The sequence below is a fragment of the Hyla sarda genome, chromosome 1 (genome assembly GCF_029499605.1).
Source record: "Hyla sarda isolate aHylSar1 chromosome 1, aHylSar1.hap1, whole genome shotgun sequence".
Taxonomy (NCBI): domain Eukaryota; kingdom Metazoa; phylum Chordata; class Amphibia; order Anura; family Hylidae; genus Hyla; species Hyla sarda.
The window spans coordinates 469,655,507-469,682,852 of record NC_079189.1 but is presented as its reverse complement, the minus strand read 5'-3'; the positions used below and the strand labels follow the sequence as shown (position 1 = coordinate 469,682,852).

Below are 27,346 nucleotides of genomic sequence, written 5' to 3'. Positions count from 1 at the left end.
GTCACCACCAAGGAGCCAATGAAGAGGTATGTAAACAAAGCAGGGACGCCTGCGCAATAAGCAAGAAAAGCACTGAAAATACTATCAGTTCGCGCAGGAAGCTTAGCGCAGAGATGCAGTCGGTAGATTGGCCAATGAGAAAGGTAAGGATAAGGTTGAAGCAGTGATTGGAGACTATGAATGTCCATCATGATGTCATAATGAATTGAATGACTGGATGCTATGATGTGAGAAGAGGGGATTGGCTTCCTCAGGAGTCAATCATGGAAAATACCAATGATATGGGTCTATTTGCTTGTGAGATCATTTCCTTTGATGACATCACTAAATAGGAGGTTATAAAACCCCAAACGGAGCTCAAACACACGCCATTGACCCCATAGCCCTTGATAAAGCCACAGGTTGTGGTGAAACGTCGGGGGGGGGGTAGTGTGTGACAGTTTTTAATATAGAGTGGAGTCCCAGCATTCTTGCATGTGGACTGCAGCCACAGCAATGCAGACATACATACAATAGCATGTAGCATCATGTAGTGATTATAATCTCTACCGGAGACAAATCCACTTTAAATTTTAATGTTTATGGCAAGGAATAAAAGTTATATTTTAGATATCATTTTATGGGTGGTAAAATTAGGGTCTTAGTGATCACTTAGTGATCAAATGTAAATAAATTGAGGATAATAACCCTCCACCCATAGGTCCGGTTTTTTTAAGCCATCCGGATAAAGAGCACTTATAAGAAATAGGATGGACCCACTCCTGACCAGGACTAGGGAGGATCCAGCACCGGGACCACACACACCCCACTCACCTGACAAACAGACAGGCACATAGACAGCATGGACAGACAGCGAAGACAACAGACTTCCAACCATGAAAAACAAATAATACCAGAAAAACATCCCCAAAACAATTCCCTGTCTAACACTAACTAAACCAGTGCAGACCTATACTCCGAACCAGAACATGTAACAGGCGAGTGCGGGAGTTGCTTACAACCTCCAACCGCCACCTCCCGCCCACCCAGGAAATTCAAGTCATTAACCCCCAACCCACTAACCAGGAAAGCCCTAGGGGGAACTCGAACCTCGGACAGCTAACACTGACAGCCTATCCGCTAACTAAGTAAAAGGGTAGGCAGACCATCCGACACATCAGTACGGCGGCTGAGATGCTCTAGGCGTGGCCTCCGCCCACTGCAGCGCTTCCACGGGTGAGGTGAAGAATTTGGTGGTGCGTCCATCCACCACCCACAACCGGGCCGAGTACAGCATGGCATAGCGATACCCCTTGGAGCGGAGTTTGGCCCTGACTTCCGTAAACTGGGTGCACTGTTTTCTCAATTCCACGGAAAAGTCCGAGTAGAAGGAGACCCTGCTATCACCAAAGAACACGTCTCCCTTGATCCTCACAGATCTCAGGATAGCGTCTCTGTCTTTAAAGTGAAGAATCTTTGCTAAAAACGGGCGTGGAGGCCCCCCGGGGACACTGGAGGTCTGGCGGGGACCCTATGGGCCCTCTCCACAGAGAAGAAGGGAGAAAAGCTATTTGCAGGTGACAGCTCTCTCAGCCAGGACTTCAAGAACGCCTCGGGATCTGAACCCTCCGCCTTTTCTGGAAGGCCCACCAGCCGAACATTGTTACGCCTCAGTCGGTTTTCAAAGTAATTTGCTCTATCCACCACACCCCAGAGATCAGAAATTTGTTGAGGGATAGGGCGGAGTGTGTCTTTAACCATAGAAACTCTATTCTCCACCTCCGTAGTGCGTTCCCTAAGCTTTTGATTCTCATGGCTCAGAATGACAAATTCCTGTTGAAGCTCGTCCACTTTGGAGTTCATAGATGTATGACAGGACGTTATGGTAGATAGAATCTCCCTAAAGCGCAAGTCCAGGAGAGCCCCATCAAACGGCATCTTATCCAGAGAGGGAAGAAGTGAAGGCAGGGCACTTCCCGATGGCTCCTCAGATCTGGAAAACTGACTTAATGTTTTAGCAGCATTGGCCGCCACTTTAGTAGATAAAGGAGTCTGGGTCACAGAGTCCCTCTGGGAGCAACCACTAGCCTCAGAGAGACCGTCGTCCAAAGAAGCATCATCATCCAAAGGAGGAAGAAACACTCCAGCGCCCGACTTGTTGCGCTTGGATCTGCCCCTGGAGCCGCCCATAGTTGTACACTGGATAGCAGGAAGCTCCACAGCAAGTAATGCAGCCGCAATATGGGGCCACTCGGTAGTGCCAGAGCCCTCACAGTAACAGCAGCACAGTCCAGCACAGAGGGAGTTAACTGTATTAGCAGAGTCCTCACAGCAAGAGCAGCACATTCCAGCACAGAGGCAGTTAACAGTAGCACAGTCCAGCACAGAGGGAGTTAACTGTAGTATCAGAGCCCTCACAGTAACAGCAGCACAGTCCAGCACCGCAGGAGTTAACAGGTCCCTCACAGTAACAGCAGCACAGTCTAGCACTAAGGGAGTCAACTGGGGCAGGAGAGCCCTCACTGTAACAGCAGCACACTCCAGCACCACGGGAGTTAACAGGAGGAACAGATCCCTCAAAAAAACTGCTGCACAGTCCAGCACAGAGGGAGTTAATAGGACAGCAGCCCACACTGTGACCAACTATCAAACCACCTTATGTCTCAGCAAGGCTTGCAGGAGTAGGTAGACTTGTGTGGTAGCTTGGGGGTGTAGAGCATATGGGGTGTAGCTGTGCGGTACTTCAATGGGGTCTGTTTAACCCTTTCTACTTGTGATGCCAGGGTGAGGGGCTCCTCTGCAATGCTTGTCCTATCGCCACCCTTCCCAAAAGCTATAGGGAGGTATGAAATAATTGAATGTCCACAACTGGAGAGTTTGCTGAAAACACTGAACTTTTACTGAAGATTTTATGCAAGCTTTATAACCGGAACAGTCTCTGTACAAGCAAAGTCTCTTAGATGTTGACAGTGGTTGGGACCTTAAGCGTTTTAGAGTCCGTAGACTGATATGCGCTGTTCCACTGGATTTAGGGGATTTAGTTGAGGTCCAGCAGTCATGCTAGCTTTAGCGGGGATTCAGTTTAAGACTCACGTTTTGAGTTCACGCTGAGGCCAGCAGGCTTCAGGCCTAGGGTTGTCTTTGCAAGTTGCACGGATCTGTCCTTTCTGATAGTCAGGAACCCAAGAGAGTGATCATTGGCTGCAGCTCCCTTATATGGGCAGGGGCTGGCCTTAAGCTGATTGGTCCAATACTTCTGTCAATTATCTGTACAAGGAGTTATGGGTAATCATGTGATCCAAGGACCTCCAAAGGTCCTCCAACATACTATAGAGGAATCAACATAGTCACATGACCGAAGGTCCTGCGACGCTACCAAGGTAAGCATACCAATATACATTATATTAAATATATACATTTAAACATTACAAAATTAGAGAAGAAAAGAGGCGACTAGGGGCTGTCCCACCTGGGGGACGCTACCTGAACATAGTAACTCTGACTTGGGGACCACCATACAAAGGTACGGTATGCAATACGGTACCGGGACACCACACTTGCAACTCCAGGAGGGCCCAATTGTAGAATACAGCAGCGGTTACTCACTGCTAAAGCAGGAATGGGAGCAAGCCAACATTCACTCTCCTCCACCAGTAGCCAGTATAGCACAGCAGCTCCATAAACAGTATCCAGATGTCCCAGCAGCCCAAAGAGCGGGGGTTGCCCTGCAGCCAGGCCCAGAATGAAGCCCCGCCCACGAAGGCTAGCAATGGTGGGCCTCAGCCTTGTAATCCAGGGGCCTTCCAAGACCTAGACAACTGCGGGGACCCTCCAGGCACCTCACCACCGTTTCCAAGCGCCACCGGAGCTCTTCAGAAGTGGCTCCGACACCACCTCCGCACAGTCACCACCGCAGTCCGGTCCCGCTTGCAGCGCTTGTCCCACCGTCAGCACCGGAATGGAGCCACACGTCGCACCACTGGCAGGATCTGTGTCCGAGGAGCCCTGTGGCACCCTCCGATGAAAGGTACCATGGGTCAGGGGAGATTTATCAGGGGAAAAGTCACAGGGTGAGCGGCAGCTCGACAGCAGTGTGACCGCTCAGCTCCCCATACAGGCCACGCCCCCCTGGTGATGATCATTTTAAAAGGAAATATGCAAATAAATCTGAGAACATTGCGAATCTCGAGAATGGTCAGGTATGCCATTTTAGGACTGTGCATCAAACATTAGCTTGTCCTTGAAAAGATAATGATGGACTTGAGCAATAACATCTCGACTTGGAACTGCGATACAAACAGTCTATGGATATATCCAAATGTGGGGTGTCTGGTAAAAGGGCCACAAAGAAGTCTCTGGACTCTTAAATGCCCCCAAAACGCACATTGTTGCAGCTTGAGCAGTCTTCTAGTTCCGCAATTTTAAGGCGGAGGACATCACCCTGGTCATTCTAATGAGTTGCTTAGCTCAGCCACATTTTCATGGTCCTCGGAAAAATTTACCATTTTGACCTCCAAATGTTCAGTGAGGTCATCCAGCTCAATACTGTCCTTATCAACCCTTTACAGGTGGACATAATATCTTGCTGCAAAGATTGAAGGGGTACTCAGCTGGAAAAAAAAACATTTTTAAATCAACTGGTGCCAAAAAGTTAAAGAGATTTGTAAATGACCTCTATTACAAAATCTTAATTCTTCAAGTACTTATCAGCTGCTGTATGCTCAACAGGAAGTACTTTTCTTTTTGAATTTCCTTTCTGTCTGACCACAGTGTTCTCTGCTGACACCTCTGTCCATGTCAGGAACTATCCAGAGCAGGAGAGGTTTGCAATGGGGATTTTCTCCTACTCTGGACAATTCCTAAAATGGACAGAGGTGTCAGCACTGTGGGCCGACAGAAAAGAAATTAAAAAAGAAAAGCACTTCCTGTGGAGCATACAGCAGCTGCTAAGTACTGGAAGGCTTACGATTTTTTAATAGAAGTAATTTACAAATCTGTTTAACTTTCTGGCACCAGTTGATTAAAAAAAAAAAAAAAAATATATATATATATATATATATATATATATATATATATGTTTTCTAGCATAGTACCCTTTAATGTAATTCAGTCATGTCATGGCATAGGTACTTTCCATATGAGCTTGCTAAGAGCAATCTCTGGAATGCAAAAGAGAATAATGAGCTGCAGGTGTGGTGACACGGGAGTGCAAGAAATTCTTAACACTTCATGACATCAGGGCACCGTTAGCCTATACATGGTCCTAGGTGGAGACAACTTCTCCTGGGCCAGACACGGGGAGTAATAAACACACCGACATCAGGTTACGGATAAATGCCTTTTACTCAGCAGGTGCAGATGGTATTACACACAGTACCGAGCAGAGTAGACTCAGCAATGAACTAGGGCAACCCCCCCCCCCTTACACTATATACTGACCAATTTACGTGTTCCCAGTGGGCAGACAGGGTCACCTGATTAACACTCCTCTTCTCTCTAAAAGGCTCAATACATAAATTAAATAATACACAGTGAATACAGTAAATGTTACAAAGTGCTGGAACAAATTAAACCATAATATACATTTTCACAGTGGGCCCAATACATGTGCAGCAGACATGCCCGAGGAGATCCTCAGCCCACAAGACAGCCTTTGGTGCTGGGACACCACACAGGAACTGGGGTTGTTGCAGCACTATGGATGATTGATTTCTGGCTGGCCGTGATGCACTTGTTGAAGTGGAGGAGGCATCTCCATGTAGCAAACTACTGGTACCATGTTGCGCCCGAATGGACGAGTAGAATGTAGTGAGTTTAGGAACCTCAGTTTTTTTCTTGTGGGACCCATTATGAATAGAGGATGCAGGTGAGTATTCATGAGAGCACAGGTAAGAAATTATGGGTCAATCTTCCCCATGTGAGCTGATACAGAGAGTCCAGGAGTACAGAGCTAAGCGTTACACATATGCCCCCATGCAAGACTTTTTAACAAATAGCTGAACAAAGCCAGTAAATTATTCAGCATGCCTCCTTTTTTTCTCCCTTTATGCCCTTGGGTGCAGTTTCTAATTATAAAAAATAAATAAATATCAAGTGCTGGTGCTAAATTAGGTAACTTATTGCAAGTGATATAATGATTTAATGAGAGAAAGGTAACTAAGAGATACTGATTATGAGATAAATGCCAATAATGCAGGATGTGATTATGTATATTGGTAATATCCTACCCGATAGTACACTTTGGTATATGTAGTTTCTTATGCGATGTGCATAGAAGAATTGGTGCAGATTTTTCCACGGTTAATGATGCTTGAAGGTGTCCTACAGTGGAGCGGTAATTTAGATTCCATATATGTTCTTAGCTGTTGCAATGTGCTTCAAATTAAACTGTAATTTTAATATTACCGCAATATTGGTTTGAAGTCCGGGGTGTTGGTCCTGCTGATGTGCTATTCCTGAGGTGCGATCCGGTTCGCTGGAGGAAGCCCCGACCGATGGTGCCTCTACCGTATGCACTATCCAAGGGAGATGATCAGATGTTATTTTTCCCGTGTGACGTCACTACGGTTAGTCCAGGAGTCCAAAAAGGTTCCGACTAGTTTCGGAGACGTGTGGTCTCCTTCCTCTGGGATGGCTTCCTCCCTGGATCATCTGCCTTTTATGGTCCTCTCCCATTAACCCCTTTCAGTGCCGGTAAGTTTTTTTATGTTTCCTCCAGAAAGCCAAATAACTCAAAGTCCGTATTCAAACCGTGCAGGACACCCGTGTTTAGATCAAAGATCCATCTTGCCTCTGACCTGGACATTTGGGTTATATAGTTACCCCCTCTCCAGTGTGGGGTAACTATTTCTAAGCCAAATAATTGTGCTTTATTTATTTCTGAGTTGTGTTTTTCCTTGAAGTGTTTGGAGAGTGGGTGACCCTCAAAACTTCTATTAACATTATACATATGTTCTTTTAAGCGTTGTGTGAGGGTTCTTTTTGTACGCCCTATATATAATTTATTACATGGACACTGAATGCCATAGATCACTCCTCTACTTTTACAATGTATGTGTTGAAGTATCTTTTTTTGTATTCCTTCATTATTAATATTTTGTACTGGTTTTGCAATCATGGTGCGGCAAACCTTGCAATTTTTGCAAGGGTAGAAGCCATTGGGTAAGGCATTGTATGTAAAATTATCTGCTAGTTGCACCTGTTTTTGTGTGATTTTACAGTTGTTTTTGACAGTTGGGGCAATAAGATTTCCCAATTTTTTAGCCTTCTTAAAAATAAACATAGGTTTGGATGGTAGTTTTTCTCCTATTATCTTATCTTCGTTTAACAGGTCCCAATGCTTTTTTATTATCTTCCTAACTTTGTAGCTTTGATTTGAGTAAGTGGTGATCACTGGAATATTAATGGTGTCTTCTTTTATTCCTATTATGTCGACCTTCCTGGTATGGTCCTTCTTCTTCTTCTCTAAAATTTCTTCTCTTTTTATTTTTCCAATATTTTCTGCAATCATCATTAGTTTTTCCTCTTCATAACCTCTGTTCATAAATTTGTCTTTTAACATGTTTGCCTCTCTTTTGTATTCCTCCATTTTACTACAGTTGCGCCTTACTCTGATATATTGGCTTCTAGGTATATTCTCCAACCAGATAGATAGATGACAACTTAATTTCCATATATAACTGTTGGAATCTGTGGGTTTGTGATAAGTTTTTGTCTCTATTTGATTGTTCTCTATAAATATGGTCAGATCTAAAAAGTTAATTTGTCTGGTACTATACTCAGATGTGAAATTTAAAAAATAATCATTTTTATTTATATCATCTAATAATACTTTTAAAAGCTCATCACCTCCTCTCCATATAAAAAGCACATCATCGATGAATCGTTTCCAGAGGACCAAATTCGCACCCAGTTTACCACCAGGGAATATCCTGGTGGTCTCCCAGCTTCCTACATATAAATTTGAATAACTGGGAGCGAATTTGGTCCCCATCACTGTGCCCCAGCACTGCACGTAAAAATCTGATTCATATTTAAAATAATTGTGTTGCAAGATAAAAGTAATACACTCCCCGATAAAAACAATTTGGTCCTCCATAAGGTTTTCTTCTTGTTTTAGAAAAGATTCAGCAGACTCCCTTCCTTTCTCATGTTGGATAACTGTATACAAGGATGAAACATCCAGGGTACCAAAAATAAAATGATCTTCCCATTTGATCTCATTTAAAATTTCTATCACATGTGTGGTATTTTTCAGATAAGCTGGGATTTTAATAACACTTTTTTGCAGGAATACATCTACATAATGTGATAGATTGGTGGTTAAACAATTTATTCCAGATACTATTGGCCTTCCTGGGGGATTCTGTTGGTCCTTGTGAATTTTTGGGATCTGATAGAACATTGGTATTTTAGGATTGTCTACCATAAGGTACTCTTTTTCCTTTTTGTTCAAGATCCCTTTCTCTGTTCCCTTTTTTAATAATGTATTCTTATATACTTCCGTTGGGTTACTTTTAAGTTTTTTATAAGTTTGTGAGTCTCCTAATAATCGTATACATTCCTGATGGTATTGGGCATAGTCAAGTACTACAATGCCCCCTCCCTTGTCCGCTGGACGGAGGATTATGTTATTGTTCTTTTGTAAGGTCTTGATAGCCATTTCTTCCTTTCTTGAAATGTTTTTTAATGTATACTTATTATTTTTAATTTTTCGTAGATCCTGAATCACCATTTTTTCAAAGGTATGGAAAACTTTTGAATATTCCTGCTGTGGATAGAATTTGGAACGCTTTTTTAGGTCTGTGTGTTGATAAACTGTATCCAGTTGGTCCGTCCGCATTACAGGGTTTTTTTTTTAAATATTTTTTAACGTAAGATTATGCATGAATTTCTTCACCCCTATAAATACGTCAAATTTGTTAAGTTGATTGGTGGGGGCAAATTTAAAGCCTTTCTTCAAAACGCTTTCTTCATCCTGTGAGAATTTATAGGAGCTCAGATTAAAGATTTTCTGGTCATATGTGTCAAGTGTGTTTTGTTCTTTTGTTTTTAACATCTTTTTTTTTGGTGCATTTCCCACCTCTTTTCCCTCTTTTGGGATGTTTATTCCCCTTTTTTGAAAAAAAATATGATTTATAGTTTTTCTTCTTAACTGATCTCTATTTTGTGTTTTATTTGAGGAAGATTTGATAGTAGTCTTAGAGGTGTTTTTTTCTCTTTTGGTATATGGGGGGATTCCTATTTTGTACTATATGTTCTCTATTTATTGTTTCATCTTGGGGATCCACATCCTCTTCATATAGTGGTGAATATCTGTTTGTCGTTGGTAATGGGTATTGTGTCAATATTCTATTTATTTCAGATCACTTGGGGCAACAGTTGACCAGCCCAGATCATTAACAGTATGCCTTTACATCTTTTTACAAATTTTTATAATTTTTATGTAAATAATTGCACATTAATAAAATACTGATCATTTATTCAATCCCCATTGCAATTAGTGATTCTTACCTGATATATTTGCAACTAGCCACTTTATTTGTGTCACTTGCAATAAGTTACCTAATTTAGCGCCAGCACTTTATATTTATTTATATTTTAATATCAGTGGCTTACCACCATTGTTATAGTACAGATACACAGGACACTGTACAGTGCCGGGCGGCTTTCAATATCCCTATACAGACCCATAACTTGCGCTAGTATCACACTTTTTATAATTATAAAAAAAGATGTAACAGAAGCATTTGATACAAATTATTCTTCTCTCTATAATCTTCTATCTCTTTCTTTGCCCTGATCCACTCTGAAGGACTTTTTTTTTCTCTTGCATAGTGGAGGTTAGCTGAAACAGTTAACTTAATTTGTGGGAGGAGTCTGGACACTATAACATGCAGTGACTCTGGGTGCCTAGGTCATGGCTGTCTGATTTTGTTCAGTTACTTCCGGGTCAGCACCGGCACTTGTGTTCTGGCAAGTGTCTCTGCTCGTGGTCTAGGGGTCAGGAAAGAGCGCAGCTCGCCTGCGCTAAAGTTTTTTTTTTTTCTTCATGTTCCTATTGCTGGCACATATACGCTCCAGCATCAGAGCTTTTCAGCACAGGCGGCAGTCGGCTTTGTGAGGGGGCCCCACGGTTATCTGTCATACAGAGTCACGTTGTCTTTACTGCGGCCATCATGGAACCTAGTTAGCATGTGCTCACCTGCGAACATTGTGGGGCGGTGTGCTAGGTGCCAGTACTGCACTCCGCCCCACAGTGATCCGGGTGGATTCTTCGGCACTGTACCCTAGCCGCCTCGGGATCATGGGCACTCACATGCATGTATACTCTGTGATTAAACATAAGTCCTGCAGAGCCCTGTTAAGCATTTTTTAGAACTGTAATCTCCATGCTTTTATGTAACTCTTCTTCAAACAGATGGTATTTAAATGGGTCATTTAGTCCAAAATTCAGTCCTTTGCTCAGCAAAGAAATACACAGGGATGTGAAATCACTTATTGATCCCCATCCAAAGCATACTATTACTATAAAAGAGAAAAAGCCCTAGATTGGTTAAGCAGTAAAGAAAATATTATTATCTCAAAGGCAGACAAAGGAGGTGCTATAGTTGTGTGGTATAAGAAACATTATCAAGAAGAAGCAGACACACAGCTTAGTGATCCCAAAGTATATGAGAAACTTGGCCATGATCCTACACCCAGAGTGATGGGCAAGCTCCATTCATTTCTCAGGGTGTATGTAGAAAAGGGTATCTTAACCACACAAACAGCTGAAAAACTCCTTCCCCCAAAAATGCTCATTGGTATATCCTTCCTAAAACGCACAAAGGTCGTTCATCCCCCCCTCCCCCGGGGCCGCCCTATCGTGGTAAGCATTGGCAGCCCCACTGAGTTTTTGTCCAGTTATGTAGACAGGATTGTCTCCCCAGTTTTGCAGCTGATACCAGCATATCTGCGTGACACTGGAGACCTCATTGTGGCCCTGGAAGGACTGGAATGGCAGTCCGATTTTAGGTTGGCGTCTATTGATGTTGAGAGCCTGGATACCTGCATCCCTTGGGATGCGGGTATACAGGCTCTTAGGGAGTTTCTGGCATGCACGGATAAGTCTCCTGAAGTTTTCGACTTCATTACCAAAGCAGTGGAATTCATATTAATGAATAATACTTTCCAGTACAATAACACCTGGTATAAACAAACGAAAGGCACGGCGATGGGTACTCCCATCTCCTGCACATTCGCAACTTTTTGGCAATTTTCGAAAGAAATTATATTTTTCCTTTTATTAACCCATATATCAGGTTTATCAAAACAATGTGGTGTTACGTGGATGACATATTTGTGGTTTGGAGTGGCAGTGAAGAACAGTTTAATACATTTATGACTTTTTGAACACTACCAAAACGGTAAATATGTCGTTCACGTCACACTTCGGAGGAACAGAACTGGCATTTCTTGATGTCCTAGTTAAAATTGTCGTTGATAGAATTATTACCACAGGGTATAGAAAACTCACTGCAAAATATGCTCTACTACATCATAACTCATCTCATACCAGTCATACCCGGAAGAGTATCCCTTACAGTCAAATGATTCGCCCCCAAAAGATTTAACAACGATGAAAATATTTTCCAGGATCAAGTAATAGATTTAGAAAACAGACTTTGCAACCGAGGGTACCCAGAGAGACTATTGAAAAATGCAAGAGAAAGAATAGAGAATATAGATCGTAGAGAATTATTAAAAATGAAACCAAAAAAATTACTAACAGGTTCACGTTTGTGTACCCTAATACACCAATGAATGAGACATTCAGAAGAGCTATAGTCAGTTATTAGTATATCTTGCAACAAGATAAAGATCTTGCAGAACTTACAGAATTTAACCCCATGGTGACTTACAGGAGAAGCACGGCCATTGGAGACTATATTAAAAAACAAACACAGAAAAATGAAAATAAGAAAAAACACAGTGGCTGTCTGAATACAGACCAACTAGAAATCATACCTGTGGGTTGTGCTCCTTCTGTAGTCACAATTCTAAATCAAAAGAACTTCGCATAGGAGGCTATAGTATTAAAATAAAACAATTTGTTACATGCAGATCAAATTTGTAGTTTATGTAATCGTCTGTGACTGTGGATACTTTTATATTGGCCAAACAATCCGCCCACTCTTTCATCGGATAAGAGAGCATTTTAGATCCTTTAAAACCGGAGTGGGAGCAACTAAACTTATCTCACATGTCACAGAGATTCATAAAGGTTCTTGAACAGTCAGTTAGGAAAGAAAACAGACATCAGCAGCTGCTTATTAAAGAAGCTAGATGGATATCTAGATTAAATGCTACAGAAGGGCTTGGATTAAATGAAAGGAATGAAAGAAATTACTGTATTTATCGGCGTATAACACGCACTTTTAAAACTTAAATTTAAGGCAAAAAGCCTGCCTGCGTGTTATACACAGATAAGTCTTCTGGTCACTGATTTAAAGCAGCCGCAGCAGCGTCTGCTTGTTAAGTATTAACAGCATGGCCTGGCCACTTTAAATCAGTGTCCAGCAGCATCTCCTCCCCGCACTGTCACTTGTTTTCTCCCGCACTATCCACAGGTACTGGTGGATAGTGCGGGAGACGCTGATTAAAATGAGCCCTACTATGTCCAGATCTGCGCTACCTTTTAATCAGCGACTCCCGCACTATCCACCAGTACCTGTGGATAGTGCGGGAGAAAACAAGTGAGTTTCACTTTTCATTTTCCCTCCCCCCTCCCTCATCATTCCCCCTTTCCCAGCTTTTTATAGTTTTGTTTATTTTCCTAACCTGGCTACCCTTTGGCAGGTCAGGTCAGGCGGAGGGTCTTGCGGGGTCAGTGAAGCAGATGAGTTACGACCTCTGCCGGCTTCTCTGTGTGGCATCACTTCATTTCCTGTAGTCGCCGCCGAAAAGTGACATCCGTGATACCGTGCAGAGAAGGCGGGAGAGGACGTAACTCATCTGCTTCACTGACCCCGCAAGACAGCTGAAGCGCAGACAAGTAAAGAAAGGGGAAGAGTGGTCTTCAACCTGCGGACCTCCAGATGTTGCAAAACTACAACTCCCAGCATGCCCGGACAGCAGTTGGTTGTCCGGGCATGCTGGGAGTTGTAGTTTTGCAACATCTGGAGGTCCGCAGGTTGAAGAACACTGGATGCCATAGGATGAACATGATGGGGGGATGATGAGACAGGGGGAAATGATGATGGGGGCATGAGACAGGGGGAAATGATGAGGGGGGTGATGGGGGAATGAGACAGGGGGAGATGATGAGAGGGGGGGATGATGGGGGGATGAGACAGGGGGAAATGATGAGGGGGTGATGGGGGGATAAGACGGGGAAATGATGAGGGGGGATGATGGGGGGATGAGACAGGGGGAAATGATGGGGAAATGATGAGGGAGGGATGATGAGACAGGGTGGGGGGATGATGATGAGGGACATGATGAGACAGGGTGGGGGAGGATGAGGGGGAATGCTGGGGGACATGATGAGACAAGGTGGGGGGATGATGGGGGACATGAGACAGGGTGGGGGGATGAAGAGGGGGAATGATGGGGACATGATGAGACAGGGTGGGGGATGATGAGGGGGAATGATGGGGGACATGATGAGACAGGGTGGGGGGATGATGAGGGGGGAATGATGAGACATGGGGAGATGATGATACATGGGGGGTGGCGATGAGAGGGGTAAATGTGGCACAGGGACTGATAAAAGGGAAGGAATGATGTGGCACTGGAGGGGATGGGACCAAACTGAGGTGTAGAAGAAAACGAAGTTGGGGGGATGATGTGGCATTTAGTCCAAGTCATTTATTTTACATTTTATTTTTTTTACTTAAATTACCCTGTTAAAATGGGGGTGCGTGTTATACGCCAGTGAGTGTTATACGCCGATAAATACGGTATAACTAATTTCCTGATGTACTGTGTAATGGTTCACACTTAAGGAGAAGTTTGTTTAAAAAATAAATTGTGAATTCACTAAAATCCTTTTGTTGTTCACACTATCACTATGGTGATCGTTCACCTTACCTTTATAAACACTCCCTCCTGTGTAATCAAGCTAGGGGCCTGACGAAGCGCTGATTGCGCGATACAGACCGTTGCCCATCCCACTCCCCCACTCCACCTGTTCCTGTCCTCTCCCCCATCTGACACGCTATGTTGAACATGCCGTGATACAATAAAGAAGTTGTACTACCCATCAAGACCGGGGAGTGCTCCATTCTTTGGTTTATATACGTTGGATGCGTGTTCATACATGGCATTACTTATCCTGTACTAATCCGGATTTATATCCTGTATTAAACTCCAGAGCGGCACTCACTATTCTTTTTTTTTTATATAACTGTTTATTTTATTTTTGCAAGAAAAATAACATAATAAAGTAATAAAATAACATAGCATATTAACAGTACATAAGACATATAAAATTGTCATAAAGTCACAGCTGTCATCAATCAAGGTCTGTAGAAGAATATATAAAGCAGTTCAATCAGTATCTTTGATGGGGTCAAAGAGAGAGAAAGTATTCAAGAAGATCATTAATCCAACAAAAAGGCATACCGTGCTCCTTTTGATATGTAGGTATGTAATGGCAGGAAGCCAAACTCAATTGTTATGCACCATGTTAATGAACCTAAATATAGGTAGCAAGTTAAAGTAAGAGGCTTACACAGTATTTACGGCTATGACTGAAAAGCATGGAGTTAGGTAAAAACAGACCCAGGTCTTAATGCAGAGGAGGGTAACTTTAAGTTAGGTCTCCTTGCTGTTAAAGAACAAAACATTAAATTAATTTAGGGGAATAAGTAAGAGAAGAAGAAAAGAATAACAAAATAATTAGAAAAGGAAATTAGCAGAAAGAAAGGACAAAGAATGTTGTACGTCCGCAAGGTCATGGATTATGAGGTCTGAGAGAAGGAGGAGTCAGTGTCCATCACCTCCCAAAGATGCCAAATTCGCTGATAATTAGGCAGGGTATTTTCCATAACTACAGTTAGATATTCCATGCGTTTAGTTTCTCTTATTTTATCCGATAGCACCGGGAGAGGGGGGACTTCTGAATGCATCCACCACTGTGCTATGAGAGATTTAGCCGCAGTCAGAATTAGAGATCGCCCCTTTACATAATCCCTCAAATGAGGTAGACGGGGGAAGCGGGTTAGTAGTCTGGGATGGAAAAAAAGTGTTCAACAATTCTTCTATATAATGTTATAGAAGAGTCAGGGAGATTATATTTATCACGTAAAACAGTGAAAGGCAGAACACTGTGTCTTAGAGGATCCACAATATTATGGAGATTATATTAGTCTCGCTTCCTTCCAAGGGAAGATCACATCCAAATCATTACTGAGAGGTATATTAGTGTTGAAAAGGATTAGGGTTTGTAAATTGTTATGTGATGTCAAATTATATTCCAGGGAACATTTATTTCTGATGTCAAGTAAATGTTTCATAGGGCCCAGTAATTTTTTGGTGGAAGCAGTGGGGGGGTTTGACCATAGATATAAGTTTAAGCCAATGGGCAGGGTCCACTTTTGTTCTAATTCACACCACCTATGGTATAGTGAGAAAGAGGACCAAAACGGAACCATCCGTAATTGTGCAGCTAAATAGTATTTATGGAGATCCGGGAAAGCTAAACCTCCGTATGACTCTAGGGACGCCAAAACTGAAAAGGGCACTCTATGTCTTCCCTCCTTCCAAACAAATCTCAGCAACGGTGTATGGATTTTACGTATAGCGGCTTTAGACATAGATACGGGGATCGTTTCAAACAAATACAGATATTTTGGTAAAACAGACATTTTGACTGCGGCTATTCTGCCTAGTAGTGATAAAGGTAATTGCGACCATTTTTGAAGTAAATCGTTTACCTCTCGCATCAAAGGGGGAAAATTTGTAGGGGGAGTATTTGGGAGTAAGGTTAATCCCTAAATATTTCAGAGTAGAGTCCTGCCAACGGAAATTATAATTAAGTCTCAGATTATGTAAGTTAGTATCGTTAATATTAATAGGTAATACTTCCGTTTTTGATGAGTTGATCTTGTAGCCAGAGACTTTAGAGTAGGTCCCTATAGTTGTAAATAGATTAGGTAGTGAGATGTGGGGATTAGTTAACGAGAGTAGGACATCATCTGCAAACAGAGTGATTTTATATTCAGCGGACGGCACCTTAATCCATGAAATATCGGGGTGATTTCTTATGCTAGTGGCCAGGGGTTCTATGCTGAGGACAAAAAGAAGCGGGGATAGCGGGCATCCCTGCCTGGTTCCATTCGATATGCTAAAAGGGGGGGACATGGCATGTGGGAGCCGTACTTGCGCTGATGGAGATACATACATGCCGGCTACAACAGAGGCGAATTGGCCAGTAATTCCATATTTTTCTAGCACTTTCAACAGGAAAGACCAGTTTAGCCTGTCAAATGCCTTTTCGGCATCCAAGCTTAACAGCAGGCCAGATTGTTTATGTTTATTGAGGATTTCTATAATGTCTATGTTGCGCCGTGTGCCATCGCCTGCCTGCCTGTATCTCACAAAGCCCACTTGGTCTTGGTGTATAAGTTTCGGTAGGATATCGCTCAATCTGTTAGCCAAAAATTTAGAGAAGATTTTCAAGTCCGAATTTAGAAGGGAAATGGGCCGATAACTAGCACAGTCTGTGGGGTCTTTGTTAGGTTTTGGTATAACTGTGATATATGAATTTAACATTGTAGAAGGGATCGAGGAACCAGACAGGAATGCATTAAATAGGGGCACTCACTATTCTACTGGTGCGGTCACAATGTTCATACATTACGTTACTTATCCGGTACTGATCCTAAGTTATATCCTGTTTTATACTCCAGAGCTGTACTCACTATTCTGCTGGTGGGGTCACTGTGTACATACATTACATTACTTATCCTGTACTGATCCTAAATTATATCCTGTATTATACTCCAGAGCTGCACTTACTATTCTGCTGGTGTGGTCACGATGTACATATTTTACGTTACCTACGCTGCACCAAGTTGTATCCTGCATTTTACTCCAGAGTAGCTTCGTGGCATCGTTCTGCTGGTATGGTCTCTGGATATTTACTTAATTTACTCATGCCATACTGATTCTGAATTACATACTGCATTATATTCCAGAGCCGTTCGGGCTACCCTGTTGGCGAAATCACTACATACAGGGAACCCCGACCTACGATGGCCCCGACATACGATCATTTCAACATACGATGGCCTCTCAGAGGATATCGCATGTTGAAGTCAGCATAAGACTGCTTCAGCTGCTGCCGAATAGCTGTTTAAGTTGCCCCATGTGCTGCGGTGATGATCACTCACCTGTCCCCTGCGCTCCGGACCGTCCTCTTCAGGATCCCCTGCATGGTCGTTGCTCTCCTTTGTCGTCATCACGTTGCCGCGCACGCCGTCCAACTTCCTATACTTATCATTGCACGGATCCCTCAACATACAATGATTTCAACTAACGATGGTTCATTTGGAATGAATTACCATCGTATGTTTAGGGATCACTGTACTCTGCACCGATCCCATTTTACATTGCATGTGTTGTAGGGTTATTGCATATGTATATTAAATTTTTCTGTCATGTTAAGATGTTTGCTTAGTTAGTTACCTAGTGTTAGGTAGACTCTGAATAGTGTTTTAGCTACCTTAAGTTCTCCCGTTTTAGGAGTAGAAGGGTTTCATTTGCCATTCCTTGCTTTGTCTTATATTATAAGGCATTTCTTCCTATCCATCTTCGACAAATGTTGAATTCAATTATCTGCATTTCAAGTGTCAAGGTATCGTACCTATTTTTTTGTTCACCCCTATTTATCACGTGTACGCAATACATCACGTCACTCGCAATTGACACTGACTCGGGTTGTCAGGCGATATATATATTTAGTTCTCTCTCTTTAATTTTAGCAGTGCACCGGTCATATCTTTGTTCATAAGTATCATGGCTCTCCGGATTATGGGGAGAGGCTATCATTAGTTATGTTGTCGTATTTTCTCCCCGTCTCTTTCAGAGGTGGATTGCCGTATCAGTCCTCGAGGCCTCATGTTTAGGGTTGTATTGCATCAGGGTTGAAATATTAAGAAGGGGGGGGCGCCAGTAGAGGTTGTTTGCCCCCATCAATCCTCACGCCTCATTTTCTGGCTTTTGTACTTCACCTGTCTTGTCTCTATGCCCCTCTCGAGGCAGATTGCTCATCAATCCACGCGCCTCACGTTGCCTTCTTTTGTCAAAAGAGTGGGGAGGATTATTTTAGGGGGATGTCTCTCATTTCTGAAAGCATGGAAGGGGCAGCAGTTCCCCCCCTCACCTTCCAGATCATCATCACAGGGTAGTGCCCAGTTGCTCAGGGCCTGGACTATTCCAAAGATCACAGCAGAACTGTGTCATTGGGGCATTTCTTTCCCTGCCACGACCAGGAAAGCAGAACTGTTCAGGATCCTATGCTCCCATGGGATTCCGGGTGCCCAAGATCAGGCTGATTGAGAGTATGTCTCGCTAATTCAGATTCATACTCTCCTGAATTCTTTGTCAACATCCATGCAGGATATGCAAGATAGGCTAGTAGCACTGGAGTCTCATGCTAGTCCTGCAGCCCCGGGACTCTCCCCCGAGTCTGCTGGTTCTCCTGTGTCAGGTGTCTCCACTGAGGCTGTTGTCCCATCAGGGTCCATCACCACCCCGGTGTCTGTCGCTACCACAGTGTCTGTTGTCCTCACTGGATCAGCGGTTTCCTCTGGGCCAGGCACTGCTACACCATCTGCTGCCACTCCCTCACCAGGGTTATCGTCTCCAGATACATCCTCTCCCACTGTAGGCCTCATTCCTGCTCACTTCATCCCTGAGGCCTTCAGGAAAGATATCCTTGACGGGAAGGATGTCAATTTAGCATCTTTCCTGGTGGCATCACAATATGTCTTGGATAAAAAGACCTTAGCATGCGACGAGGTGTCAGTTATAGTGAAGGCTAGGGATCCTCAGCTCAACAGGAAGCTGAACATCTCTGAATTTGTACCATCCTTCTGTCTCTATAGGGATGAAGTTTGTGTCGTTTATCCCAATAGGAGGATAGAATTTTACCAGTATCTACACAAATTAGTGGATTTGGGCTACAAATATGGGGGTTACTCATTTTACAATTATCATCGGTCCTTTTACGCTAAAGCAGCAGCCACCCTCTCACAATTCCAGCAAGTTACGAACTGGGCTATTCTCAACACTGAACTTTTTTGCAGGCATTTTGCCGGCCTTAGGGTACCTCTTTGCGCCATTTGCCAGTCCTCCACCCATGCCACAGACTGGTGTCCTAATGCCATAGCCAGCACCTCAGCCACAGACAGTGGAGTCATGCCCAAGTCGCAACCAGGCCCTACTGTTGACAAGCTTCGTAGGCCGGTCCACTATTTAGGAAATGCACAAATTTGCAACAGCTTCAACCTCTCTTCATGTCAGTTCAGCCAGTGTAGCTTGCTGCACATTTCCTGTATCTGTCACAGAGCTCACCCCAAGGGTCTGTGCCCCAAAAAGTCAGGTCCCGAGGTATGACTAGACTGAGGTCCTCCGTGAATACTTGGGCGGTCACCCTGCACCATATCTGGTAGAATTCCTGTGCAAAGGTTTTGATAAAGGTTTCAACACCGGTTTGATAAGCTTACCTCACAATACCTTCAAGTGCAGGAATCTCCAGTCTGCTGCTAGCAACTCCGAGGTTGTGATGGAGTTATTAAAGAATGAAGTCTCTAAAGGGATTGTGATTGGTCCTTTCTCCAGGGCCCCCTTTAACCAGTGAAGGGTGAGTCCTATTGGTGTGGCATGGGGAAAATTCTCTAATAAATACTGTTTGATATACGATTTGTCCACACCCCATTCTTCTACAGTCCCTTGGTTTTTCATACAGACAACATGGCCACCCGCGACATTATTTGCACGGGCAGGTCAAAATCCCTAATTATCATGTAATTCCTCCGCAGACTTACTCACATGGCCCTGTTACAAAAATTTCACTTGTGTGTTCACATAGAGGGGAAAAAGAATGTCGCCGCTGACGCACTCGTTTTAATTTCCAGGTCTTCCGCCAAGTGATGCCGGAAGCAGACAGGATGGCCACGCCAGCACCTCTTTTCAACACTCTGATATTGGAATAAGCAGCCATTTATCAGAGCCCCTTGACTTAATAAACCACTCATTAGCAAATAACACTGTTATATCAAACAAAATAGCTTGGAACACTTTCCTCAAGTTCCAACTCAAATACCCGTCACCTTGCCCTCTGGACATCCAGTACATCCTAGCATTTGTCTCCTTATGCCACTCATCTCTCAAACTATCCCACAGCTCTATCCTGTTATATCTAGCAGGCATACCACACTACCGTTTCCGGTTAAAGCAGCCTTGAAGGGAATCCAAAAAACTAAGAAACATAGGCCACCTTCCAGAGTTCCAGTGTCCGCTGCAAACATCCAGCAATTCAGCCAAACCCTTTTGGTGTTTCTGCCAGTATGGTGATCAAAGCAGCAATCTATATGGGTAATTACGGGTTTCTCAGACAGGGTGAATTTACTAAGACTGCCTACAATTCACAAACAATGTTAATCAAACATTTACTGCCTTCTGGGTTTGGCTTCAAGCTATTGGTAGCGCGTACCAAAACTCAACAAACAAAACAAGTAGAAGTAATTTTCTACCCCACCAACAATCAGTGGAGCCCCTTGAAAGTCCTTTATCAGTTATTAAGTTTGCTACACTCTAAACCTCTTGATTCCCCTTTACTTCCATTTCCGGGATCCCCTTTGACCTCCAGGGACTTTTTGAGACATGTCCAAATACTAGCACGTAGCATTGGCATGGATCCGGCTACCGTTTCATGTCACTCATTTAGGATAGGGGCAGCGTAATCTGCTTCTAGGCATGCCATCCCTTTGCATGTTATCAAGAAGTTGGGCCGCTGGAATTCCCTGTGTTACCACAGGTACATTCCTGACCCAAGCTGGAGATGGCAAGAGCCTTTAATCAGTTGGCTAATGTTTAATTTTCATTGTACTTTTTTCAATAAAATAGTATTCCTATCAGATTGGTGTTTTGACCCCTTCTTATGATAGGTTATCCATCATCTGGTTGATTTTCATTACAGTACACGTAAAGTAACCGGACCATAAGTGGAGGTTAGCTGAAACAGTCGAAGGGCTTATCCAGGAAAAAAATATATATCAACTGGCTCCAGAAAGTTAAACAGATTTGTAAATTACTTCTATTAAAAGATCTTAATCCTTTCAGTACTTATGAGCTTCTGAAGTTGAGTTGTTCTTTTTTGTCTAAGTGCTCTCTGATGACACGTGTCTCGGGAACTGCCCAGTTTAGAAGGATATCCCCATGGCAAACCTCTTCTAAACTGGGAACTGGGCGGTTCCCGAGACACGTGCCATCAGAGAGCACTTGGACAGAAAAGAATAACTCAACTTCAGAAGCTCATAAGTACTGAAATGTTTAAGATTTTTTAATAGAAGTAATTTACAAATCTGTTTAACTTTCTGGAGCCAGATGATATATAAAAAAAAGTTTTTTTCCTGGATAACCTCTTTAACCCAATTTGTGGGAGGAGTCTGGGCACTATAACAAGCAGTGACTCTGGGTGTCCAGGTCACGGCTGTCTGATTTTGTTCACCCACCCACCCTCCCTCATTTTTAGCCTATTTTATCTTAGCTTATCTTTATGGTTAGCCCCCTTCTTATCATAGGTTACCCTAATCGGCCGGCCGGGCACACATTAGGCAAGGTTGTATAAGATTTTACTCTCTGGGCAATCCTCTCCTCTCAGCGTCTTTCAATAGCAACTCTCCTTCTCCTTCTTTCCCTCAATCATTCTTAGGTGTTTACGTTGTGGTGCTCCCTAAGGAAATCAAGGACCCTCAACTCTGCTCCAGTTGCCACCCCTGTTTGTTGATAAATATTGATGGTCAACAGTTTATTGAGCCATCTAGAATCCCTAACCAACTCAGATCAAATGGTCTTTGTTCCCCATAGAGAACAAACTGCTTATTATGTATACACGTCCTTGTGCCGTTAACAGGGTATGATGCGGGCTCCCGACTCAAGCTCCCGTCATAGCAGCCAGCCCCCAGTTAATTCCTGTAGCTGGGGGTCGGCGTTAACAGCCGACATGCGGCGATCAATGCGGCTGGCTATTAACCTTTTAGATCACTGCTGTCAAAGCTGACAGTGGTGTCTAAAGGTACCTTCCACTGCTCCCTGGTGGTTCAGTGGGATGGATCCCCCCCCCCCCCCCCGCAGCGTGATCGCCGGACGGCTTACCTCTCCACCTGTGTTGGCTGCTGAGCTGTGAATGATTATCAATTGAGTGCAGAGCACACAGAGCAATGTGGTTATATCAAGTGATTCCTCCTAAAAGTCAACTAAGGGGACTAAAAGTGTAAAAAAAAAAAATTCAAAAACACACACATTAACCCCTTCCTTATTAAAAGTTAAAATCACCCCCCTTTTCACGACTTCTACATAAAAAATATATAAACATAATAAAAGTTAACATACGAGGTATTGCCGCGTGCGTAAATGTCCGAACTATAAAATTATAAGGTTAGTTAACCGTGTACACGTAAAAAACATTCCAAAGTCCAAAATTGCGTATTTTGGGTCACTTTGTATACCTTAAAAAAATGTATGAAAAGTCATGGTAACGATAAAAACTTCAGATCATGGCACAAAAGATGAGCCCTCATACCCCCCCCCCCCCCCCCCCCAATATATGAAGGAGGACAATTTTAAACATACAAATAATGGTGTTTGTAGTTATAATTTTTTTTAAGTAGTAAAATAAAGAAAACCTATATAAATTGGGTATCCTTGTAACCCTATTGAACAACAGAATAAAGAAATGGTGTCATTTTTACCAAAAAGTTTTTTTTCTAGGTTTGCTGCAAATTTTGTGGTGAAATAATTGATGTCATTACAAATTACAATTGGTGGCGCAAAAAATAAGCCCTCATATGAGTTTGTAGGTGCCAAATTGAAAGCATAATGATTTTTTAGAAGGTGATGAGGAAAAAATGAAAAATTAGCAAAAACTGAAAAATCAGTGGTCCTTAAGGGATTAAATCAACTGATGCCAGAAAGTTAAACATATTTGTAAATTACTTCTATTTAAAAATATCAATCCTTCCAGTATTTATCAGCTGCTTTATGCTCCATAGGAAGTTCTTTACTTTTTGAATGTATTTTCTGTCTGACTACAGTGCTCTCTGCTGACACCTCTGTTCGATTAAGGAACTGTTCAGAGCAGGAGAGGTTTGCAATGGGGATTTGCTCTTACTCTAGCCAGTTCCTGATGTGGACAGAGGTGTCAGCAGAGAGCACTGTGGTCAGACAGATTAGAAATTCAAATAGAAAATAACTTCCTGTGGAGCATACACCAGCTGATAAGTACTGGAAGGATTAAGATGTTTAACCCCTTAAGGACCGGGGTTTTTTCCGTTTTTGCATTTTCGTTTTTTGCTCCTTGCCTTTAAAAAATCATAACTCTTTCAATTTTGCACCTAAAAATCCATATGATGGCTTATTTGTGCGCCACCAATTCTACTTTGTAATGACGTCAGTTATTTTGCCCAAAAATCTACGGTGAAATGGAAAAAAATCATTGTGCGACAAAATTGAGAAAAAAAACGCCGCTTTGTAACTTTTGGGGGCTTCCGTTTCTATGTAGTACATTTTTCGGTAAAAATGACACCTTATCTTCATTCTGTAGGTCCATACGATTAAAATGATACCCTACTTATATAGGTTTGATTTTGTCGGACTTCTGGAAAAAATCATAACTACATGCAGGAAAATTAATACGTTTAAAATTGTCATCTTCTGACCCCTATAACTTTTTAATTTTTCTGTGTATGGGGCAGTATGAGGGCTCATTTTTTGCGCCGTGATCTGAAGTTTTTAACGGTATCATTTTTGCATTGATAGGACTTATTGATTTAATGATTTAATTAATGATATATTTTTATAATTCGGACATTTCCGCACGCGGTGATACCATATATGTTTATTTTTATTTACACTGTGTTTTTTTTTTTTATTGGAAAACGGGGGTGATTCAAACTTTTAATAGGGGAGGAGTTAAATGATCTTTATTCACTTTTTTCCCATAGGGACCTATAACACTATAACACTGCACACACTGATCTTCATCATTGATCACTGGTTTCTCATAAGAAACCAGTGATCAACGATTCTGCCGCATGACTGCTCATGCCTGGATCTCAGGTACTGAGCAGTCATTCGGCGATCGGACAGCGTGGAGGCAGGTAGGGGCCCTCCCGCTGTCCTGTCAGCTGTTCGGGATGCCGCGATTAGCCGCGGCTATTCCGAACAGCCCGACTGAGCTATCCGGCCACTTTCGGTTTCGCTTTTAGCCACGCGGCTCAGCTCTGAGCGCGCGGCTAAAGGGTTAATAGCGCACGGCGCCGCGATAGGCGCTGCACGCTATTAGAGGCGGGTCCCGGCTTCACTATGACGCCGGGCCCACCGTGATATGACGCGGGGTTACTGTGTAACCCCGCGTTATATCAGGAGAGCAGGACCAAGGACGTACCGGTACATCCTTGGTCCTTAAGGGGTTAAGTAGAAGTCATTTACAAATCTGTTTAACTCTCTGGCACCAGCTGATTTAAAAAAAAATTCCACTGGAGTACCCTTTTAATGTTGGCAAGAGTGTGGACCTAAATGTCAGCTTACCACATGCTGTGACGGAGACAGTACAAGCAAACTATTATTTTACCATGTACTCATGTTCTATTAAATTTCTATGTGTTGAAGCTCCCACTAAGTCATCAGATGATATCTTTGCCCTTATCTATCAACCCCACTCCATGCCATCTGATCTGATCTTTCTAAATGAGGAAAGAAAGATTTCTTGTGGGTAGTCCTGATTAACATCCTCAAAATGAACATTCCTCCTAAACTTCTGAGCATTTTTTAGACTTCACCTGTTTTTCTGCCTCACTTTTTTTTTCCGCTACCATTAACACTCTCTTCTCTTATTTTAGTTGGTCCCCTAAACCTCCCTAAAGGGGAACTTCGGTTGAAATACGTTGAAAAACAAATGTTTTCAAATCATCTGGTGCCAGAAAGTTAAACAGATTTGTAAATTACTTCTATTTCAAAATCTTAATCCTTCCAGTACTTATCAACTGTTGTATACTACAGAGAAAATTGTGCAGTTCTTTCCAGTCTGACCACAGTGCTCTGTGCTGACACCTCTCTCCATGTCAGGAACTGTCCAGATTAGAAGCATATGCCCATAACAAACCTATCCTGCTCTCGACTGTTCCTGACATGGACAGAGGTGTCAGCAGAGAACACATCCTGTGGTTTCAGTGTGTGCAGCTGTCGGGTGTGGCTCCTTTTGCTCTCCAGACTTCCAGGCAGAGAAGCAGGTTTTTACATCGGGCTTTCCCAGGAGCATGGCAGGCTCCCTGGGAGGGCTTTCCTGCATGGAGCCTCTGGCTTCTACCTCTCGTTCCCGGCTGGCGAGAAGGGGGAAGAAAGTGTCTACAGCCAGATTCAAGGTCGGGGTGAGACGTTCCAGCAGGGCCCGCAGAAATGTGGAGCCCACTCCCCCGACCGGATCAGAGGGACATAAGGCATCAGCAAAGACCAGCGGTCCTCCTGCTACCCCGAAACCCCAGCAATGGGGGGCACGGGGACCAAGGGAGTCATTGGCGACCTATGGCTCAAGGATACAAGCCAAGATGGCGGAGTACGAAGAGCTGGGCAGGAAGCTGAGGAGCCTGAGAGAGGACCTGAGATTTGCTCGCTACCAGGCTGACCAGGGCCCTACAGGTAAGAGGCAGAAGTTCACTGCCCAGGGGCGGGCTCTGAAGATAGAGGTGGCGGAGGCCAAAAGAAAAATCTCTGAGGGGGCAGGATTCCTAAAAGAAAAACTGATTAATGAGGAGAGATTCAAAGAAAGGAAATATGGTGCAGGCTGCCCTCAGGAGAGCAGTGAGGAGGAAGGAGGGGAGGAAGATGGCGGAGAGTCGGCTGTGGGAAGTGAAATGGATGCCACCCCTAGTGTGTGTGACCCCCAGCCCGCCCAAGATAGCTACCCTGAGCCCGCCCAGGTGGCGCTATCCTCCAGTGATGGGGAGACAGAGGAGAGCGGTGAGGAGGAGCTGGCCAGTGGGGGTTTGCTGCAAGCCATTATACAGCAGGAGTCCCCTACCGTATGGAGGATTTTACCTTTGGTGAGGATCTCGGTAAAGATGATCTAGTAAAGAAAAGGAAGAAAAGGCAGAAGGTTCAGGAGACTGTGACTTATGTGTTTCGTCCTTTCCAGCAGTCTGGGACAGCTGTAAAGTTGGTTCAGACTGCTGGGCACCCCAAACTGCCAGTCCCCGTTTCTGTGGTGAAGCAGGGCCAGAAAGGGGGGTACAGCATGGCGTCCAAGACAGCAGAGGACGCTATAGAGTCAGCAAGTCCTATTGGGCTTAAGGCGAGCAGCCCTGGTGCTGCGGGACCGCCCCAGGGTGGTGGGGGGCGTGTCCAGGCACCAGGGGCAAGCTATGCTGCTGTTTGCTCGGGGAGCGGTTCCCCAGGTGTTGCTGGCACTGCAGGGCACTTCCCTGTGAGGGGGTGGAGTGTCCAGATAAGTGAAATGTCTGTGTGCTTGGGGGGCGGTCCCCCGAGTGTCGTGGACATTACCGGCGCTGCAGTGCACTCCTCTGTGAGGGGGGGGGAGTGTCCGGGCTTCGGGAGTGGAAAACGGTCGGTCAGTGTGTTCTGTGGGTGCTGCGGGGCACTCTCCTGTGAGGGGGGAGAGTGTCCGAGCGCCAGTGCCAGCCTCAGAGCCCGTGCAGTCGGGCAGACATGTTGATGGCATTCTGGGAGGAGCTGGGGTGCGCTCGGAGGGGCAGCCCCAAGCTCAGGCAGTAACATCGCCCATGGAGGAGGAGCCATCGGAGTCGACCCCAGCAACAGCAAAGCCAGCAAAAAAGACTCTGTTAAAATCGGCAGAACTACAAGTCCCAGCCAGCCCAGGATACGTTAGGCACAACGCGAGTGTAGTGGGTGTAGTGGTGTGAATGGTGGTCCTGGGTCTGAATCTGGGTCTGGTTCGGCTGCCCCCCGGTAGTGACTGCTCCTAGGAGCTATGCTCATGTCGCTGCCGGGGGGGGTTCCCCTCTCCATCCGGCCCCGGGGGTCACTTGCAGCAGTGCCTCCTGGAGGCTCTACGTAGGGGAGACAGGTCAATCCAGCTAGAGGGAAGGGGTGAGGTCGACCTGTGTTTCTGGATAGAGAG

The 27,346-nt window shown here is 44.0% G+C and overlaps 1 long non-coding RNA gene across 1 annotated transcript in view; it reads right to left on the bottom strand.

The window, feature by feature from the left end:
• LOC130309960 (uncharacterized) overlaps positions 1-27,346 on the bottom strand; it is an 89,234-nt gene that overhangs the window by 41,267 nt on the left and 20,621 nt on the right. Inside the window, exons 2-3 of the long non-coding RNA XR_008858534.1 lie at positions 11,989-12,048; positions 11,858-11,905 (exon numbers count right to left, since the gene is read on the bottom strand). This is a non-coding gene — a long non-coding RNA (uncharacterized LOC130309960). The remainder of the gene's footprint in view (positions 1-11,857; positions 11,906-11,988; positions 12,049-27,346) is intronic.